This window comes from Aquarana catesbeiana, linkage group LG07, assembly GCF_042186555.1.
Source record: "Aquarana catesbeiana isolate 2022-GZ linkage group LG07, ASM4218655v1, whole genome shotgun sequence".
NCBI lineage: Eukaryota > Metazoa > Chordata > Amphibia > Anura > Ranidae > Aquarana > Aquarana catesbeiana.
In genome coordinates, this window is record NC_133330.1 from 61,838,432 (window position 1) to 61,859,254 (window position 20,823).

Here is a 20,823-nt window from a genome sequence, read left to right on the forward strand (position 1 = left end):
TTCAGACGGGGGGGGGGGGGGGGGATGTGCCAGTCTATTGGTGGAAGTAGAAAATGCCCTGGTGTCAATGGGGGTAAACAATGCCCCATCATTGATGTCAGTGAATAATGACCCATCGTTGGTATCAGGGGAAGGAATAATACGCTGTCTTTGGAGTCAGTGGGAGAAATAGAGCCCCAGTGTGGGTGTCAGTGGGTGGACTAATGCCCCATTATTGATATCAATGGGAGGTATAGTACCCCATTGTTGTTGTCAGTGGGAACAATAGTGCCCATCAGTGATGTCAGAAGGAAGAACAGTTATCTGTCATTGATATCAGGGGAGATAATAATAATGCCCCATCATTGGTGTCAGTGGGAGGAATAGTTCCCCATTATGGTATCAATGGGAGGAATAGTGCCCCATCATTGGTGTCAGTAGAAGGAATAGTGCCCTATCATTGGTGTTAGTGGGAGGAAAAGTGCCCAATCATTGGTTTCAGTGGGAGGAATAGTGCCCCATTGTTGTTATTAGTGGGTGGAATAGCGCCCCATCATTGGTGTCAGTGGAAGGAATAGTGCGCCATCATTGATGTCAGCATTTGCAATTGTGCCCCCTTGTTGGTGTCAGTGGGAAGAATAGTGAACCCCATCGCTGGTATCAGGGGAAGGAATAATGCCCCACTATTGGTGTCAGTAGGAGGAATTGTGCCCCCTTGTTGGTTTCACAGGGTGTAATAGTGCCTAAGGGCCGGATATAGGCAGGCAAAGGCCCACAACCGGCCCCCAGGCCACAGTTTAGAGACCACTGTTTTAGATCACTGAAATAAACTGGTTCAATAACTGGTGTGTTGCTGCCACCTAGTGGAAATATGGGAACTCACATTAAGGTCATAACCTATCACATTCTGGGGCCCTGGGAATGGAGGAGAGTGGAGGGAAGGGGAAGGAGGAGAGGAGAGATATTATTATTATTATTATAAATATTATGAGGAGGGGTTTTTCTTGTTTTTTTTTCTCGTGTTTGAGGGATCTCGAATATGGGGTCAGAGTAGGTTAAATATAGGATCAGGGTTAAAGAATCAAGATGGCTAAGAAATGGATATGTTGTAAACAGATTTTTTGAAACCCTTTGGCCAGGAGATTATTGTTTTGTTATTATTACTATAGCTGTCTGTGTTATTATAAAAAAAAATGTTTTCTTAATAAAAAAAAGGATAAAAAAATAAATAAGTAAATAACCCATCACAATCATAAATGTTTTACTCTTTACGTTTTAGGAGAACATTGAAATAAACACAGCCATACACTTTATAAGAATCGTATTTTATTTTTTTAGAATTGCATAGTACATAAAAATGTGTATTTAGGAAAGACTAAGTTGATTAGACATTTGTATGTATATTTGTAATACGTTGAATCTTGTTTTCCCATTCCATTAGTACATTCTTTTCTCATGTTTTCAAATAATAGAGTACTCTTCTAGGTTCCACCAGTATCTGTAATGTAAACGTAAAATTAAACATTTTTCATATTTCTATTAAAATTATTTTTAGATCGTAAACAATTGCTATTTTTAAATAAAGTGCAGTTTTCACCCTTTTGTTACATCTTTTATTGCATTTTATTGTTGCTGATTTCCTGCATCTTCTTTGCAGCCTCTCTCTATCTGTCTACATGCATAGCTCCCAACTGTCCCTGATTTCGAGGGACTGTCCCTGATTTGGAGTAATGTCCCTCTGTCCCTCATTCCTCCTCATTTGTCCCTCATTTTGGTCTGATCTATATAGATGTATATAAAATGCATTTTTTATCTATCAAAAAGTGTTTCCAGTGCTAAACCTCTCATATGATTTCTAAATTGCTGCATTTGTAAATTCAAAAAGCCAATATAAAGGAATAGTAGTGGTAAAAAAACACTTGTGGGTTTAACCAATCTTATTTTTTTGTACAATTCTCCTTTAAGGGGACGTGGCAAGGGGTGTGTCCTATGCCTGCATACTTTTGCTGATAGGCATCTCTCATTCCCATCTCAAAAAGTTGGGAGGTATGTACATGCACTCCAGCGATAGCTGTATGGGATTTCTCAGGATGAGCTTCCTAATAGTGACAGTAATGCACTACGCCTGTGCAATGTGTGTTTGAAAGCTTGTCGTTTCAGTTGGGAGAGCAAGGTGACAACACAAGGGAACAGCTGGGAGACAGAGACAGGATGTTGTCACCTTCTAACAGGAAGTGACTGAACAAGGACCTTCAAGGCAGGATCACCAGATAGTATTTTAATGAAAGCTGCAGATATAAAATGTTTTTTTTTTTTTTTTTTTTATTCATTTTTTAGGCTGCTTTAATGTGTTAAATTTAATTTTAGCGATTGGTTAGATACACCTTAACAATAGGAATGTTTGTATAAAATTGGCCTAACGCGTGAAACTGTCTAGAGAAAAAAATCGTTGTTTTTGCACATGACAATGTATCAAGTTCCTACTTCTCCCAGGATACATCTAAAAGGAAGGATTTGACTGGTTTATGCTACGCACACACGTTCTGTACACACGCGATTGGATTTTAAATGGACCTACAAGTTCTTTTTTCCTTGCAAGGATTACTATTGCAAATTTTATTTATTTGCCTCAGAGTTTTTGTATTATAACTCCTTCCTTTTAATAAAACGTCTTGAGAAGACATTCTATACTATTGGAGCCTTTTTTTCTTCTTCTTTTTTTTTTTTAATATTATTCTGCTGTTCACATTATTGGGTTTCGATTGGATGTCTATGAATCCTTCTGGAGAGGAACGCCAAAGTCTTCCATCGGTCAATCTTTGATTGCACTAAAAGCGCTGTTTGACCCCCTTGAATAAGGAAGGTCGCAGGCTTTCTCGTAAGCCTTTTATCTTAATGAGGTGACGGGAAACGCGGTGATGAGCACTCAATCTACGTTATATGCTGCACAGTAGACATGTGCGATTAGTTTCGTACGAATCAAAAATTCATACGAATTTCTGTAAATTCGTACATTTGGGAGGATCTGAAATATGAATTGCTATGCTTCCAAATTTTGTACGAAATACGAAATTTCGTTTACGAATTTCGGAATCCAAATTCCTAACAAACATTCTTAATTGTTACGAAAAGTTAACGAACCTAAAAGTTAAAAACCCAGGAAGTCAGCACAGCACAGGGATGGTGGGAGCCCCTCATAATGATAAATTCATCATAACGAACATTCGTAATTGTTACGAAAAGTTCGTATTTCGTTCAAATTTAAATAGAATTTTGGACACGAATTACGAAATACGAATTAATTCTAATATGGAACAGAACAAAACTAAACAAATTTATTAACGGCGTACATGTGTACTGAACAGTGAAGTCACATATTGGATTCCAGCAATTTATGAACAATTTTTTTTTTCATTTATATCGTTTTGCACTTTTGTGCGTTTTTTATGCGACTTTTCATTCTGCATTGTCGCATGGAATTGCACTAAAAAATAAATATTTTTGTTGCATATAACATCATTTTTTACATGTGCACTGCATAGTTGCACTTTATTTGAATTTATGCTATTTATGGTTATGGTCATATTGCACATTTACAATACTGTGTCATATCTACTTTATATATGTGTTGCACTAGTACCTAGTATTGCACATTACTATTCGTATATTGTTTGCACTTTTGAGCGTTTTTATGCAACTTTATTTTCATTTTGCATTTGTCGCATGGGATTGCACTAAAATTAAATATTTTGGTTGCGTATAACACATTTGCACTGTAAAGTTGCACTTTATTTGAATTCATGCCATTTATGTTTATGTTTTTATTGCACTTTAATAATACAGTGTTCTATTCATTTTCATATATGTCTTCATGCAGTTGGTCATCTCGTGCTTAAACCTAGCGCTGCACTCTATCTTTTGCATAGTTAAAAGAAAACAAAAAGCTCTCAGATGCTATGAAATGCCAGATGTTGTGAACATCCCAATGTTAAAGAAGTACTCTGGCCAAAATGTTTATTTTATTTTTAGTTTAGTTTAGAAATGGAAAGAATGAGAGGGGGTTATGCTGTCTTTCTTTTTTTGTTGTCACCGGGCCTTTTTGGTTTCCCCTTTGTTGTGTCACTGAGACAGGAAATTCTTTTCAGTGGAGGGGCAAAGAAATCAGATAAAACGTATGTAAACCCTAATGAACGTCACCTATTTGAACATTTTTGGTCTGTTAAATATACCATTGAATTAATTTTGTTATATCTGCTTAAAAATCACAAAAATGTGATCCTGCCAGAAATCTTGTGGGCTGATAACTCACTGAGCTGCCTGCCTGGGCTGACTGTTATCAGTTACATTGCGCGCAGCTATCTTTGTGGACTACAGAACACCCCCGATGTTATGGAGAAGAGGAGAGGGGGAGGTGTTCCCTAGCCCTGTCCTAGGGTGACAACCCTACTTCATTGATAAAGTATGGAAAATGAGTGTTGTCACAGTAGAAAAGGAAGTGTGTTACCAGCAGGATCACTAGGCGAAAGTAAAAGGAAGGAAGAAAACGAATGCAGCCACCACATCCATGGAGTTGCAATATGTTACATTTTGTTCTTGGATTTAGATAAACTTTTATGCCCCGTACACACGGTCGGATTTTCCGACGGAAAATGTGTGATAGGACCTTGTTGTCGGAAATTCCGACCGTGTGTGGGCTCCATCACACATTTTCCATCGGATTTTCCGACACATAAAGTTTGAGAGCTTGCTATAAAATTTTCCAACAACAAAATCCGTTGTCGGAAATTCCGATCGTGTGTACACAAATCCGACGCACAAAGTGCCACGCATGCTCAGAATAAATAAAGAAATTAAAGCTATTGGCTACTGCCCCATTTATAGTCCCGACGTACGTGTTTTACGTCACCGCGTTCAGAATGATCGGATTTTTCGACAACATTTGTGTGACCGTGTGTATGCAAGACAAGTTTGAGCCAACATCCATCGGAAAAAATCCTAGGATTTTGTTGTCGGAATGTCCAATTAATGTCCGATCGTGTGTACGGGGCATAAGGCGGATTTCCTGCATCCAATTCGCAATAGCAGGAGATTTTGACCGGCTCTCTGTGGAGCCTGTTCACATATCTCTGCAGTGGGTCCGGTGCGTTTTGCACAAAAACGCTGTGCGTCTTTTGGTCCGTTTCAGGTCCGAATTCAGCCCAAAATTTCTACCCCCATTCATTGGGGGCTAAAATATAAGCGAAAAAAGATATATATTATAATTTTTTATTTTTTTGGTCCTGATAAAGAGGGTGGAGTGCAGCCCCCAGAACATGTTGGATTTTTTTTTTAGATACGTTATGCTTGGAATAAACCTATTTTTTTTAATTTCATCCTTGGAGTGTTGGCTTTTGAAGTTTATAGGTACCCATTAAAGAGGAAGTAAACCCTAATGGGTTCTACTTCCTCTTTATTCCCCTGCAAAGTAACAGCATAATGGGCTAGTATGGATTGCATACTAGCCCATTATGTGGCACTTACCTGCAAACGAAGCCCGCAATGTCTACAATGTCCCCACAATGTCCATAATTGTCCACAATGGTGGAAGCATCCATCTTCGTCCCTCTTTTTTCCGGGACCGCGGACTCCTGCTCTGCGACTGACCTGAGCCGCGTGGCGTCACCCACGCATGCGCGCGGGAACCGCCAGTCACGGCACACACTGAGGAAAGAATTGCACGGAGGGTAACATCATTGGCTCACCACAAGGTAACTATCTCCTAAACAGGCACACGTTTAAGAGATATTTTCAGTACATATAGGTAAGCCTTATTTTAGGATTACCTATATGTAAAAATGTCTCAAGGAGGTTTACAATCACTTTAAGTAATGGATGTGTATGGATTATTTTTGTAGGATAAGGATATTATTAAAATGAAAAACTTCAACAGCTACAACATATCTGTTCATTGATTCTATCAGCTTTGAACAGCTCTGCCATTAGTAACTCTATAATAATAATAATAATTCATCATGCATGCAGTATATTGTAACTATAAAATACTGAACACACTGTTATAATGGAGGAAGGTTTATAATCCCTGTCAGGTTTTTTTTTTTTTTGCCATCTGTGTCCCATTGGGGAGATTTGCCTTCACTTCCTGTCCTATAACCAAAACAGGAAGTGAGAGGATATCCCTCCAAAGTGAGGAAATCCCTGGTTGTCACCAGAAAAGTGTCCCCATTTGACCTTCTTTTCTGGTAACATTTTCTTTCACTGATAATAGGTAAACAGGACAAACAGAGAGAATAATTCTCCTTAATGTGGACACAGCAATAAAAACCCGATGTGGGGTTCTAATCCTTCTCCACTTTTTCCCAAACAAAATAAATAAAGTTTTGCCTTAAGTTATACTTTGATCGAAATGCTTTTTCTTACCTTTGGACCTTCAGGCAGCAGATGTAAAATATAAAATGGGAAGAATAATTAGAAAACATTACCACGTAATTACTCACATTACTCACGTGGTGCTCAGTGGCTCCATACATTCTACCTACCTATTCACGTCATCCGCCATGCTGTCGTCTCCGGGTTCCCCCGCTACCTGCGTCGTCTGCGTTGGTGGTCTGTATTGTAATCAAGAGATTTGGAATTACATGCAGGTTTCTTCATATATTGAAACAATCTTTTCAGATGTACATTTGTCACCTGACAATGAACGAGGAAAATGGAGATCTTGTGTTTCTGCTGAGCGAAGACACGGATCTCTGTTTTCCTTCAGTCTCACCATTCCTCCCACACTTAGAAAGCTCTCCCTAGGAGCACACTTAACCCTTTGATCACCTCCGATGTTAACCCCTTCCTTGCCCGTTTCATTTATACAGTGACAGTGCATTTTTTTATCACTGTATTGGTGTCACTGGTCCCCAAAAAGTGTCACTTAGTGTCAGATTTGTCCCACTAATAAACCCTGATCACCGCCATTACTATTAAAACAATAAAAAAAAAAATTAAATTCCATTAAAAAAATCCCATAGTTTGTAGACGCTATAACTTTTGCACAAACCAATCAATATATAATGGATTTTTTTCAAAATTGTCACTCTTTTTTTGTTCATAGCGCAAAAAATAAAAACCGTAGGAGGTGATTAAATACCACCAAAAGAAAGCTCTATTTGTGGGAAAAAAAAGGACATACATTTGGGTACAATGTCGCACGACCGCGCCATTGCCAGTTAAAGCAACGCAGTGCCATATCGCATAAAATGGCCTGGTCAGGAAGGGGGTAAAACCTTCCAAAGCTGAAGTGGTTAAAGGCAGATGTAAAAAAACAAAAACAAACATGTTATACTTACCTGCTCTGTGTAGTGTAAAATAATAGAAAAATTGGGCGCAAAACCACATAAATATGTATATGAATAGGAAATCACCCAATCATGCGTGGTGCGGCATTACATTATTGGTTGCTTTGTATTTTTGGCTCCATTGCTCATTTTATATTTTTCACTGCTCTGTGTGATGATTTTGCCCAGATCAGCCCTGATTCTCTTCTTCTTGGGTCTGCCGCTGATGTTCCTGGCTCCTCCCTTCTGCCGAGTGCCCCCCATAACAAGCAGCTTGCTATGGGGGCACCCTAGTAGGCTCACTCCCAAGCCTCATTGGATCACTGGCTGTGATTGACAGTAGCGAGAGCCAATGGCTCCCACAGCTGTCTCAGCCAATGAGGAGTAGGAGACCCGGGAGAGCCGCTGCTCTCTTGCACATTACTGGATCAAGATGGGTCTTAGGTAAGTATTGGGGGGGAGGGGGCTGATGCACACAGAAAGTTTTTTACTTTCATGCAAGGAATGCAGAGAGGCTTTACAACCACTTTAAACTCTTGGATTTGGTTGGGTATGAGTCTCTTGTAATCCTCTGTACAGGAGAAGGAGGGGCAGCACTAGGAGCCAATCCGGTGTGCTACAACTGCATGTGCCAGCAAGGAACATGCTGACAGGAGGAGAGAACACAGTGAGCAGGGGGATGACCTGCTGTGCTCCTTTTTCATTGTCCAATCACAGGCCAAAGATAAGAAAGTGACCAAGCTTCAGCTGCAGCAGGGAAAGCAGGTCACCAGCTCATTTATACAGTCTGGTAGGACTGTGTAAATCTAAGGACTGGATGGACAGAAAATCCAGATCAGTTGGCACGTAAAGCAGCTCCCATTTATGTGTTTTTTAATTATGGCGTTAGCTGTGTGCCAGGAGCTGAGCTGCCATATGGCAACTAAAATAGCGCATAGAGATCAATATCAAACGCCTCATTTTTTTACTTTAAAAATCTTTACACTTTAAATGAAAATCGTGCAGGAGGTTGGAGCAAATTCTACTCCACAAATGTTTTATTTTTTGCAGATTGTTGCCAAGTTATAATTACAATTTTACCTTTAGCTCTATCTACTGGCAGAATCTGGAATTGTTACTAGTTAGGTCAGATGAATTGATATTCTGTGGACTTATGATATAGTTCAGTGATGGCGAACCTTGGCACCCCAGATGTTTTGGAACTACATTTCCCATGATGCTCTGGCACTCTGCAGTGTAGTGGAGCATCATGGGAAATGTAGTTCCAAAACGTGGGGTGCCAAGGTTCACCATCACTGATATAGGATAAGGACAGATTTTTGAGCACTGGGTTGAGGGTTTTGGTGTTACTTAGAAATGGGCTGAGGGAAATGTGTATTTATGTTCATTATAAGGGAAGGATTTGAGCCAGAAGAAACATTATAACATGCTTTGAATGTTTTCTTTAACCACTTAAGGACTGGAAGGATTTACCCCCTTAATGACCAGGCCATTTTTTGCAATACGGCACTGCGCCGGTTTAACTGACAATTGCGCGGTCGTGCGACATTGTACACAAACAAAATTTATGTCCCTTTTTCCCACAAATAGAGCTTTCTTTTGGTGGTATTTGATCACCTCTGCGTTTTTTATTTTTTGCACTATAAACAAAAAAAAGGGCGACAATTTTGAAAGAAAAAAAACAATATTTTTTACTTTTTTGCTATAATAAATATCCAAAATAAAAAATCAAAATTTCTTCATCAGTTATCCCAATATGATAAACCTGAATCTGACAAGGCCCAATGTCATATTCAACAACAAGCGCTTAAGGAAATGTGTTACAGGCAGAATAAATATAAATAACCAAAATTAATGGCAACAGCAGCAGTTATCTCAATATGTATTCTTCTACATATTTTTGGTAAAAAAAAATCACAATAAGCGTATATTGATTGGTTTGCGCAAAAGTTATAGTGTCTACAAAATGGGGATAGATTTATAGCATTTTTATTATTATTATTATTTTTTTACTAGTAATAGAAGTGATCAGCAATTTTTAGCGGGACTGCGACATTGCAGTGGACAGATTGGACACTTTTGACCCTTTTTTGGGACCATTGACATTTATAAAGCGATCAGAGCTAAAAATAGCCACTGATTACTGTATAAATGACACTGGTAAGGAAGGGGTTAACACTAGGGGGCTACATGGGGTTAAGTGTTCCCTAGGTTGGTGTTTCTAACTGTGGGGGGAAGTGTACTGACTAGAGAAGGAGAGAGATTGCTGTTCCTGATCACTAGGAGCAGCAGATCTCTCTCTACTTCCCTGGCAGAACGTGGATCTGTCTGTTTGCAGTGACAGATCCCCATTCTGCCTCTCTGAGGAGCGATTGCGCGCCCCCTAGAGCTCTTAAAGCAGCCGACGTACACCTAAGGCTGAACTTTTAGTTTAAATCTGCTAAATACGTTCCAGGTGCATGAAAAGGTCTTTAAAGTCTTATGCCCCTTACACACAGTCGGATTTTCCGACAGAAAATGTTTGATAGGAGCTTGTTGTCGGAAATTCCGACCGTGTGTAGGCTCCATCTGACATTTTCCATCAGAATTTCCGTCACACAGAATTTGAGATCTGGATCTCAAATTTTCCGATAACAAAATCCGTTGTCGGAAATTCTGATCGTGTGTACACAAATCCGACGCACGAAGTGCCACGCATGCTCAGAATCAAGCAGAAGAGCCGCACTGGCTATTGAACTTCATTTATCTCGGCTCATCGTACGTGTTGTACATCACCGCGTTCTTGACGTTCGGAATTTCCGACAATATTTGTGTGACCGTGTGTATGCAAGACAAGTTTGAGCCAACATCCGTCGGAAAAAATCCATGGATTTTGTTGTCGGAATGTATGATCGTGTGTATGGGGCATTAGAGTTAATTCTCTTTAGAAGAAGCCACAGCTTGAGTAGAAAAGCCTGCCCATTGCAGCATACTGTAGAAGAAGCACCCTTGCTTTCTATATGGAATCAGTGGTCTCTCTGCAGAGGTCTAACACATCCTTGCTGGTTCAAATCTAGAGCTCTCCCACTATCAAATCTCATGCCCCCTGCTTAGTGGAGAGGTCTAGGTTTGACAGGACTACTGCTTCTACACAGAGGACAGACTTTTAATGCTGTTGCTGCTTTGTAAAGAAAATTAACTGTAAGAACCCATACACACTATACAACTTTAGTTGTCAGATTTCCTTCAGATTTACCAAAACCATGTAGTGCAAGGGCCTGGCTGATTGCATACAAATTGAAACTCTTAAGGTTTGACCTCATATTATATTGATTTGGTAAATCTATTGACAAAAATCTGCAGAAAATCGGATAGTGTGTATGGGGTCTAAGACTTTGCACACCACATTTTGTACAATAACTCATTCAGATTAAAATAAAAATAAAAGGCAAAACATTTGAGTATACATATAAAAAAAATGCTGTAAAATGCTTTCCCCCTTTTTTATAAGTGATCACATTCCTTCTGTACTCAGTTGCATAAGAGCTGGGGGAGGAGAAACCTCAGACTGCTGATCTTCCCAGTGAATGGCTGTACAGGGGGTGGGGAGATGCATGTCAGCATGAGCCTGATCATTGGAATAGCTCCCAGCACAACCAAAAAATTGATGCCCTTCTGCCTAGTGTGGTCAGTTTTTAATAGGAAAGCAGGGGGACTGGCAGGATCACCAGATATTTCATACAAAGGAAGCAATACGAAAGAGAACAGGATACATTTTTGTACACGTACGTGGTACAGCAGGCACGAATTAGGAATATGAGGAATATGTAATGTTGGGTTTATATTCTTTAAACTGAAATTTCAGTTGGGCATTAAACATGGTGGAATGTTCCATTCAAACTCTATTTAACAGAAACTTTTCAAACTAGGACATGACTGCTAATAGAAATACACAAAATACAAGCATCACCAAATCTTACCTGCCCTCACTGTCATTCCTAGTTATATTGTAGAAAGAAAGAAATCATTAAAAAAAAATCAATGAACAAATGGATAAGAGGATCCTGATCTCTATTCTCATCCTGCTTATATAGAACATTCTAGCACAATAAAAGAGTGACCATGAATATAGATATTGAACATAAACAATACTATTGAGTCCAAGTCATGCAGTTTTAACACATTTTTTATGACATTTACTATGCACATAATTCAAGGGAAACTCAATTCTGGCTAAAAAAATAATAATAATTGCAACACAAACCATCTTGTAATTTAATATTCCTAACAATTACTATTATATTTCCATCTCTTATTTCCCAAAATTGCTTCTTTGTAATACTGTAACCTAGAGACGTTCTACAGTATACATTGCTGGGGCACATAATGGCCCCAGGACTCTAATTTTCTGCTTTTGTGATTGGCTCACTGCTTTTCCCAGAAGGCTTTAAACTTTTAGGCATCCCATACTGTAAAGGGGGCTATTTATAAAATACATTTCTACACATAAGTCACATATATTATTATTATTTTTTTTTTTATTTAACTTGTTTTCGGTGGAAGAAAAAAAAAAGCCTAAAATGATAGCTTAAGGACATTCAACCATAGCTAAAGTACATACAACCAGAAGAGTAAATACCTTTTGACCATAGCCTAAGGACATTCAACCAGAAGAGTAAATACCTTTTGACCATAGCCTACTAACACTCAACCAAAAGATCAAATGTCCTTAAGGACATTTGATCTTGTTCTATTCACACAACAGCCACTGCTTTAAACATTGAACGAAAAATCCCTAAAACGAATGAGCCAATGCTCGTTCATTCAATTTTTTTTAAATTTGTGCGAAATATTCATTTCAGAAATTTAAGTTAGGTGAAAATAAAAGCCTAAAACAATAAGCTTTGCGAATATTTTAAATTTTTTTTATATTTAAAGTCTTTTGGTGGAAGAAAAAAAGCCTAAAACAATAGCCTAAGGACATTCAACCATAGCTAAAGTACATTTGACCAAAAGAAAAAATAAGTTTTGACCATAGACTAAAAACATTCAACCAGATTCTCAAATACCTTAAGAACATTCGATTTGGTCCTATTCAAACAACAGCAACAGCTTTATACATTGCATGAAAAATCTCTAAAAGGAATGAGCCATTGCTGGTTAATTCACATTGTTTTAATTTGTGCGAAATGTTAATTTCAGAAATTTAAGTTAGGTGAAACAAAAAAGCCTAAAACAATAACCTTTGCGAATATTTTTTAATTTTTTTATATTTTATTTGTCTTTTGGTGAAAGAAAAAAAAGTCTAAAATGATAGCCTAAGGACATTCAACCATAGCTAAAGTACATTTGACCAAAAGAAAAAAATACGTTTTGACCATAGACTAAGAACATTCGACCAGAAGAGAAAATACCTTAAGAACATTCGATTTTGTCCTATTCAGACAACAGCAACAGCTTTATACATTGCATGAAAAATCTCTAAAACGAATGAACCAATGCTGGTTAATTCACAAATAACGAATGTACATACAGGGGTTGATTTACTAAAACTGGAGAGTGCAAAATCTGGTGCAGCTGTGCATTGTAGCCAATCAGATTTTAACTTTACCTTGTTCAATAAAGCTTTGACAATAAAACCTGGAAGCTGATTGGTTTCTATGCACAGCTGCACCAGATTTTGCAATGTCCAGTTTTAGTAAATCACCCCCACACATTCACTGGACCAATATGCAATTTTTTTATACCCTCCTTCTCTGTGATGTCCCATGCCATAAAAACCTGAGTATAATATAAAAGAAATTTGCCTTACCAGTCTCTACACTCTCGTGCAGCTAAGGGAGAGAAGGAGTTGTTACACATTACAAGGTGGCATGCACAATAAAATAAAAGTTATTTTACAGATTATTTTCATTACTGCTTGTGTCCCCTTTGGTGAGATTTCCCCTTACTTCCTGGCTATACCCAGCCCAACATTATAGTTTTCAAAAGTTCCTGTAAGAATCCAACCCTTATAGGAAGCTCAAATGTTACTAGGCTAGAAAAAAAAGAATACAATTGTATTTGTAATGATTGAAAGTCTACATTACCAGCATCTACGGAGGGCCCACAGCCCATGGCTGCAGAGAATAATGGTCACTCCTTGAGTCACCTCCCAGCCACTGCTATTTAATTTCCAAGATTGAAAGATTATTTTCACAGAAGAATTAATCTTCAGAGATTAGTAATGATTGGTATGATAAGAAAGCAGAGCCTGACGGTGTTCTCATAAAACAAAGGTTTCATTCTTGGGTCAGTCTGTCCAGTACAGATATTTCAGTTATGTGTAGATGCCCCATACAAGATGCTTATACAAGGTGAAGCGACAACCAATTTGACCTTGGAAGCTTCTTGTCTCCTCTTTATCACCAGGCATGATATGATTAGATTGCCCAGTGAAAGGCTATGCTCAAAACATTGCAAAAGTGCTAATGGGAGAAAGTCACTTCATCCAGATTCCAGAAAGACCCTCATATGTAAGGCGGGTGGGTCTGGTGGGTAAATCAGTTCTGTGTAAATTCATATCTCTTTATTCAAAGATTGGTTTACAAAAGAGCCGAGAATTTTTTCACAACAAAATGAGTGAACATTCTCTTATATGATCCTGTGGTGTGAAAAGTAGATCCACGTTCACCTTTTGCACATCATTGGACCAGCGTTTCGCAATGTTTTTTTAGTCGGGGCACCACTTAAAAGCATGTAAAATGTCAGGGCACCCAGTCCAAAATGTAAACAATTTTAATGTTACCCATCAATGGGTAACCTGAGCCTGGGCTGATGCATATAACCCCCTTGATAAAATGAACTTCACATCAGAAGCCCTATCCTCACATGAGAGGTCCTCCCATCACCTCAGAAGCCCCCCATCAAATCAGAGGAACTCCCATCACATCAGAGGTCCCACCATCACATCAGAGGAACCCTCATCACATCAAAGGAACCCCATCACATCAGATGTCCCACCATCACATCAGAGGAACCCTCATCACAACAGAGGTCCCATCATCAAATCAGAGGAACTCCCATCACATCAGAGGTCTCACCATCACATCAGAGGAACCCTCATCACATCAAAGGAACCCCATCACATCAGATGTCCCACCATCACATCAGAGGAACCCTCATCACAACAGAGGTCTCATCATCACATCAGAGGAACCCCCATCACATCAAAGGAACCCCCATCACATCAGAGGTCCTACCATCACATCAGAGGAACCCTCATCACATCAGAGGTCCTACCATCACATCAGAGGAACCCTCATCACATCAGAAGTCCCATCATCACATCAGAGGAACCCCCCAACACATCAGAGGTGCCAAAATCACATCAGTGGAACCCCCATCACATCAGAAGTCCCACCATTACATTAGAGCCCATACTTATCATCAGAGCCCCCCCCCCCCCCATCATGTCAGAGTACCCCCATAACATCAGAGGTCCCACTATCACTTCAAAGACCATACTTATCATCAGAAGTTCCCCCATAATGTCACAGGTCCCCTCATCCCATAAGAGTAACCCCAAAATGTCAGAGTCCGCTCATCTTATGAGAGTCTCCCCTATACCTCAGAATCCCCCATCACACCAGAGTCCTCCCATCTCATCAGGTTTCTCCCTATGCATCAGAGTCACCCCATCACATGAGAGTACCCCCATAATGTTGAAATGATTACTGTGTGTTTTGTAAAAAGAAGAGTGCATTTAACAGATAAATGAGTGAAAGGTTTCCTTAGATATTATGAAATATTTTTTACTGCAGCACAAAAAAACAGAATGCTAACCTCACCTTTAACCCACTAACAATATATGTGTAGTAAACACTTGTCTTGGCTGTACACTTTGTAATATCGGTCAACGTACTCCACATAGCAATTATTATAGTTATTGCAGCATTAGATCATAATCTTCAGTAAGGATCTAATGCTGGGAAGGAAGAATAAGTACAAACTCAGTGGAGGTCTTCTCTCCTTCTTGGGACTCTGGCATGAAGAACATCCCCCACCTATAGCATGACAGGCTGAAAGCTTAGGCTATCTGGAAAAATGATTGCAATTTTAACAAAGGCCCTGTGCATATATTTGCATTAAAAAAACATGCAAATAATGCAACTCTGTATTCATTACTATATTCATATTATTTTATGCAAGCAGTGTAAGTATCTGAAATTTACTCAATGATATCCTCTTAAAATTCCCTGTACAGCAGAGCTCAAACTGTTAGAGGGAGACGCAGCACAAGAAACTGATCAGCTGTGCTCCAGTGCACATGTGCTGAGAAAGAAGAGAAAGTAGTAGTCTGCTGCTTTTCCTAGTTATAGGCTGGAGGAAGGAGAAGACCTGGAAGTGTCACTGAGCTGTAGCAGAGGAAAACCATGTCTCCTGCCCTGGCAGACAGGGGTGTGTTGTGTGGTGGGACCAAACCTCAGGACTGGATGGGTGGAAGGTTATATAAATCTATATACAGTGGAACCTTGGATTACGAGCATAATCCGTGCTAGGAGAATGCTTGTAATCCAAAGCACTCACATATCAAATCGAGTTTCCCCATAGAAGTCAAACGAAGATAATTTGTTCCACGTTGACTTCTATTGCATGCAATACCACATGTGGCCAGAGGTGAGGGGGCGCCGGAGAGACTCGGAAATACTCGGAGACCGCTCGCCCTCGGAAACACTCGGGAATGGAGTATTTCCAAGTATTTCTTAATGGCTCTGAATGTCACCGGCGCCCCCCGCACCTCTGGCCAAATGCGGTACTGCACACCGCAGAGGCTTGAATCCTGCTCTTTTTGCGAGACACCACTCGCAAACCGAGTCAGGATTTTAAAAAAATAATTGCTCGTATTGCGAAACGCTCGTTAACCGCATTACTCGCAATCCGAGGTTCCACTGTGTGTATATATATATATATATATATATATATATATATATATATATATAAAATGTACCAATATATAAATACTGGTACAGTTCTCATACATGCAGGACACTACCCTTACAAAACAATTGTATGTGATCAATGCCAAAAACTGTTTAAAGGTAAGTGCCAATTTATCGTTTTAACACAAACCACTTATAGTGTTCCCCTGCTACCCTGATCAATTTCCTAAATAGCAGAACAGACTTTTTACATCATTGAATAGTAGACCCTTCAAGATGACCCGCTCTATAAGGTACAAAATAATTTGCTCCTAAATATCCGTGATTGAACTACTACAAGGAATCAACTGTCAGTTGATGTAATTTCCCTCAATGAAAGGTTGCACAGAGGCTGTTATAACTGTCAGTTGACTCCGCTTCCTCAATTAATTTGTTCTAAAGAATCTGTCAGTTGAGGTTAGTGGAACTATAGGCGAGATCAAAAATGACAAGCATGCTGCAGTCTAGCATTAAAGTGGAAACATTTGCCTTGGTTCCAACCGTCCAACACCCGCAAGATCCCTTGTCAATTCTGGCATCTTCTCCCTGGGTTCTCCTGGGTGCTGGTCTTTGGCCATTGCGAGTGGCTGGCACAGGAGTACAACCTTACAAAGACACTGACATTCCCTGTAACTTTTGTGCAAACACTAGGCCTGGTCATCCCAGGCACATGCCCTGAGATAATCTTTGTTGTCTATGGCTGGGCCTGGCACATAATAATTACAGACAATGCCAGGGCACTAGTCTTGGACAGGCTGAGCAGTGAGATTGTCTATTAAGATGAAGTCTGTATTACAGACATCCCAACCTGCAAAAACTAATTTTAGGGAGGTGGCAAGCTCATTTCAGGGGGTCACAGGGAGGTCACGCTCCCCCCCCCATTCATGATAAAATACTATAATAAAATAATACTTTAAAGATAATTAATGATATAATATCATAATAAACACTCACCAACAATGCACCCCCACTGTGCCCATTTGCAGCCTTATCAGTGCCAACAATGCAGCCTCACTATGCCAATCTGCAGCCTCACTGTGCCAATCTGCACCCTCATTGTGCCCATCTGCAGCCTCGTCAGTGCCAATCAATGCAGCCTCACTGTGACAATCAATGCAGCCTCACTGAGCCTTCAATGCTGCCTCACTGTGCCCATCTGCAGCCCTACTGTGCCAATCTGCAGCCTCACTGTGCCCATTAGTGCAGCCTCACTGTGCCCATCAGTGCAGCCTCACCGAACCATCAATGCAGCCTCACTGTGCTCATCTGCAGCTCTACTGTGACAATCTGCAGCCTCACTGTGCCCATCAGTGCAGCCTCACTGAACCATCAATGTCGCCTCACTGTGCCCATTTGCAGCCTCATCAGTGCCAACAATGCAGCCTCAGTGTGCCCATTTGCAGCCTCATCAGTGCCAACACTGCAGCCTCACTGTGCCCATCTACAGCCTCACTGTGCCAGCAATGCAGCCTAATCAGTGCCCATCAATGTAGCCTCACTGAGCCATCAATGCAGGCTCACTGTGCCCATCTGCAGCCTCATTATTGTCAACAATGCAGCCTCACTGTGCCCATCTGTATCCTCATCAGTGCCCATCTGCAGCCTCACTGTGCCCAACTGTATCCTCATCAGTGCCCATTTGCAGCCTCACTGTGCCAACAATGCAGCCTCTCTGTGCCCATCTGTATCCTCCGCAGTGCCCATCTGCAGCCTCGCCAGTACCTTGATTACACACAGCGGGTGTCTCCCGCTGTGTCATGCAGCTGCAGTCTTAACTGTTCGGCGGCCGTCCACTGTAACAAAGCCCCGCCTCCTCAACCATGACAGACGGTCAACTGAACGCTGATACAATGCTGGGAAATTGAATCAGTATTCTGTCCATCATGGATGAGGAGGCGGGGCTTTGTTACAGCGAACAGCCGTCGAACAGTTAAGACTGCAGCTGCATGACACGGCGGGAGACACCCACTGTATGTGATTACTCCAAGCTGAGTGGCAATGCAGGCTCAGCTGGGAGATCGTGCAGCACTCGCGGGTGTCCGTGAGCCCGCCGTCAAATGTGGGAGTATCCCGCGACTCGTGGGAGACTTGAGATGTGTGGTATTACAATTTTTTCTGTATATTTCATACAGCGTGATCTGCCAATGTTTTGTCTGTCAAATGTTACTTGAGCCTGGAGAACTGGATATCCTGATAAATCTGGGCACCGCGTGTCCTCATCTCTCCTCCACAAACATAACATTTCCTGCAGTATGAAAAGTAGCAAAGGAATTGACTATATGAGATATATGATACGCAGAGACTCAGTACTGGACCTTGAGGCCTTTTTAAATGAGCGATAAGATAGCAGCACAGAGAACAGGGCATGGTGATGTAGACTATAGGTCAGGAATGTAGCCAGATTATAATAATCTCTCTACACTGGGATAAAGGTTATGAGATGTGTACATGGTTCAATGCAGAGTCCTCCCAGTCTTGCTGAAAGAGATCTCTAACAAATATACACTGATCAGACATAACATTATGACCACCACCTAATACTGAGGTCGGCCCTTTTGACATCAAAACAGCCCTGACCTATCGAGGCATGAACACCACTAGACCTCTGAAGGTATGCTGTGGTATCTGGTCCAGTTCTGATGCTCACATGTCCATTGTAGGTGCTTTTGGTTATGGACACAGGTCAGCATGGGCACTCTGACCAGTCTACGACTATGCAGCCCCATACACAAATTGCGATGCACAAGATTGGATCTGAACAAGTGTCTCTAAGCCAGTGTTGCCAACTGTCGGTATTCTTAATGGCAGCCAGTAGAAAACTAGCACTTTTCTCCTACCAGTAAATGCTAGTGACAGGAAAAGGCTACCTGTAAAAAATATAGCTGTGGCGCTTGGCTCAGAACTGCGCATACGCAGTTCCAGTCCAGAGCTGGCCGAGACCATCCGAGTGCCTGCTATAGTGTGTTCAAGTGGCACCGGAGCCAGGTCTGGTGGAGGAGGTGCCTGAGTGTGTTGTGTGATGTCATGGTGCAAGGGGGCCCAGTGGAGCAGCCAGAGCCTTATGTGCGGGTCTACGGGACGGGAGCAAGGCAAACTGGGAGTGGGACTATCAGTGCTGTTTGAACTGGGGTGGACTGAAGGGACCACCTGGTGTGGAGAGAGACTGTCACTGTCACTCAGGAAGGGATGTGCCGTGTGGGTGAGGTGTCATCATCATCTGTGCTGCTGCACACTGCTGTCATGCTGTCACTGTAAAGGCCCATACACACGATCGGACTTTTCAACAACAGTCCGAAGGACCTGTTTTATCGGACAATCCGACCGTCTGTATGCTCCATCGGACAATTGTTGTTTTTTCAATGGACAAATGTTCGCTGTGCATGCTCTTAAACTTTTCGACAATAAATGTCCGATGGAGGATAAACCGATCGTGTGTACACGAGTCCATCGGACTAAAGTCCAAAGTACAAACACGCATGCTCAGAACCAATGCTAAACATTAGCCAACAATAGCAGAAGTTGCCCAAAGGGTGGCGGTGAAGAGCTGAAAAACCACGTGATTTGGTGAAATTTGGCTGAAAATGTTCTGCTGTGTGTATGCAGAACAAGTTCACGGCCAACGCCCATTGGGACAAAAATCCACAGAAAAGTCTGATGGAGGTCTGATCGTGTGTATGAGGCTTTAGAGTCAACTTCATGTGTGTGTGCCTGCCCATTCTAATTTCTTGCCCTCCTGATTCCTGTCCGTGAGCTACTTACTTACTATATCGAAAATAAAATAATAAATATGTTTTTTGCCTTAATATCTACCTTAAATGACATCACTAATTGGATACTGTAGTTATTTGTAGCCTAAAGCCTCGTACACATGGTACGATTGTTGGCCAAATGAGCGTCTGATTTTTGTCAAAAGGCCGTGTGCGAGGTTCTTGTCTTGCATACTATCAGTACACAACTGTCGTGCAACAAACACGAACGTAGTGATGTACTACAAGAAATTTCAGCTCCTGAGCGCCACCCTTTGGGCCCCCCTTCTGCTAATTTCATGTTTGGGGAGCATTGATTCCGATCATGCGTGTTTGTACTTTTGAGTTTTGTGTGACGGATTTGTGTACTGACCATACAAAAATCTGACGTCAAACCGTTGTCCGCCGAAAATTTACTGTCATCCAACATTTGTTGGCTGAACGTTGGACAATTGTCAAAAGGAGTGTAAGATTTTAGGACCATGTATACAAGGCTTAAGGCTGGCCATACGTTACACAATTTTCCTTCAGATTTACCAAAACCATATATGAGGTCAAACCTAAACATTTTCAATTTGTATGCAATCAGGCAGGTCCTTCCACTACATAGTTGAAGGTAAATCTAAAGGAAATTAAACAAGAAATATGAGTTATAATGTATGGTCAGCCTTAATATTGAAATTTTGTAACTTTTGGAAACGTCAGTAAAACTTTGGTGGTGTCAGTAAATTTTGGGTGTTGTGTCAGTAAACTCAAATCTGGTAGGTTGGCAACAATGCTTTAAACTGAAGTTGATGCTTCGTAGAATAGCGTTTATAGGATAAATAAACCTCAGGT

At 40.8% G+C, this 20,823-nt stretch overlaps 1 long non-coding RNA gene across 1 annotated transcript; it reads right to left on the minus strand.

Annotated features, from left to right (window-relative positions):
• Window positions 1-1,291: 1,291 nt before the first annotated feature.
• Window positions 1,292-13,484, minus strand: LOC141102424 (uncharacterized). Its single transcript, XR_012235101.1, has 5 exons — window positions 13,370-13,484; window positions 13,093-13,114; window positions 11,261-11,278; window positions 6,516-6,584; window positions 1,292-1,477 (listed from the first exon to the last, which is right to left on the minus strand). It is a non-coding gene; the product is annotated as an uncharacterized lncRNA (long non-coding RNA).
• Window positions 13,485-20,823: the final 7,339 nt, after the last annotated feature.